This window comes from Pteropus medius, unplaced genomic scaffold (genome assembly GCF_902729225.1).
Source record: "Pteropus medius unplaced genomic scaffold, Ma_sr-lr_union100, whole genome shotgun sequence".
In the NCBI taxonomy this organism is placed as follows: domain Eukaryota; kingdom Metazoa; phylum Chordata; class Mammalia; order Chiroptera; family Pteropodidae; genus Pteropus; species Pteropus medius.
In genome coordinates this window covers 5,799,596-5,801,540 of record NW_024340692.1, presented here as the reverse complement: position 1 = coordinate 5,801,540, position 1,945 = coordinate 5,799,596, and the positions used below count along the sequence as shown (strand labels likewise).

Here is a 1,945-nt window from a genome sequence, read left to right as displayed (position 1 = left end):
TAATTCAGGGAGTACAGAATTAGAGAACTATACCATTGGGTAATTCCAAAGCATCCAGAATAATGTAGGAGCTCCATTATGCTCCCTAAAGTTACCAAGTTTCCTGATTTTCTCTGTAGCATAATATGTGGTCTTCTTTGAATAGCTCCTGAGATAAATAACATGGCTCATTTTATGATACAAACTACCATATTTGATCAATTCTAAGTCATCCATATTTTTATATTTTAACTTTCCTGAAATTTGAATATGACTTTTCTCTTGATGGTACATTACAGTTTGAATGCTGGTATTTTTTTGTTCTTAGTGGTACATAAAACCAATGTTCTAGTTACAATCAAAGTCATCTTAGATTCAAAGAGTTACAGTATGCCTTTGTGTGTGTGTGTGCTCCTGTAACTGTATTTAAGGCTCTTTCCAAAACAGGGCATTAGGAGCCCCCTGGTTCAAATATGCCCCTAGGCATAGCCCACTGCTATCATGCTTGGGGATCCATTCATCAACATTAAACCCCTAGATAGCTGTAATGAAGCAGGACCCTTCTTCCATGGCGTGAATCCTTTGCTGATTTCCGAGGCGGCAGCAGGAGTCAACATGGAAAACACTGGGAATTTTCCTTTGGAACTGGGCTGGGATGAGAAGTGCCTGCAAGGAACATCACTATCTTTTCCCTGAACTTTCCCCCCAATTTCTGAAGATATAGCAGAAAAAAATCTTCTTTGAAGATACTGGATAATATTTCCAAAAAACAAAAACACATCCAATGCATTGTGCTTTCAGATATTCTGGGTTTAGTTCAGCTGCTAGATGAGCTGATTGATGCATTCACCTCCATAGCCAGGTAAGCCCACCTCCTTGAGGAAGCCCACTCTATTCTTGGTAGCATGATGGGGCCACTGAGAGATTGAAAGGGCCCAAGAATGCTGAGATCATCTGGAAATTCTTCCCCAATGGCAATTTCATGAATGAGGTCTTCCAAGTAAATGACACCCAACTTCCCCAGGTGTTCTTCAATCACTATGTTGTCTGTCAAAGGGATAATTTTATTCTTGACCTTGGCTTGTCCACGTTTCAAGATGAGACCTGAAAGACTTCAAATTTGGAAATCTCCAGGTCACATAAGATTCCACTACATGCAGCATGGTTTAGGAGGTCACTTTGACAAAATACCACTGAAAATCTTCTTCAGGTGAAGGCTTGCAGTGATCCTCTTCATCATTAAACTCACCTCATTAATCTTTTAGATGTGTACAAAAAAGGCCAAGGAATGTTCATCTGGCACTTCCAAACCAAGAGGTTTCACTTCTAGTCATATGAAGTGCACTCTGCCACGTCGTTGCAGCCAAGCATCGTGTAGGAACCATTCCAGTTGCTTAAACCTGAGCTCGTTTCCTTTCCTCTGCTCCTTTTCCAAAAGTGTCTGTTTTGCCTGGGTGGCTTTGAGGGCTTGATAAGCCCTCCTCTTTTTAAAATTTTCTGGCACCAATGGGGTATTTTTTCTTTGTTCTCCTTCTGCCATCTTTCACAGTACACCTTTCTAAGTGCCTCTTTATAGGGCACCCAACTTTCAAATCTGGAATCGCAATAGGAATCACAATCCTGGCCACCTCTGTATTCTATTCTCCAAAGCAAGAACATTCAAAAGTAAAATTTAAAATTAAACAAATTAATGAAAAGCAAACATATTTAGAAAAACATTTAACCTTTTAATTTATTGTCATTTATCATGAGCTGTTAGTCTGAGAGCTCTTTTCCTTTTAAGCCCACTTCAAGTACCCATAATAAATGAGGTCTCCATTTGCAAATAGCAAACCATGGTAGTCAAATAACTGCTGTTTAAACATTAATCTCCACTTCCAACAAAAAGCACATCCTAAATTGGATCAATGTATTTGATCTGATCAATTACTACAACAGTGAAAGTGTCTGATATTCTGAATCAATT

At 39.0% G+C, this 1,945-nt stretch overlaps 1 pseudogene; it reads right to left on the bottom strand.

Annotated features, from left to right (window-relative positions):
* Positions 1 to 791: 791 nt before the first annotated feature.
* LOC120606154 (60S ribosomal protein L7-like 1) lies at positions 792 to 1,519 on the bottom strand (annotated as a pseudogene).
* Positions 1,520 to 1,945: the final 426 nt, after the last annotated feature.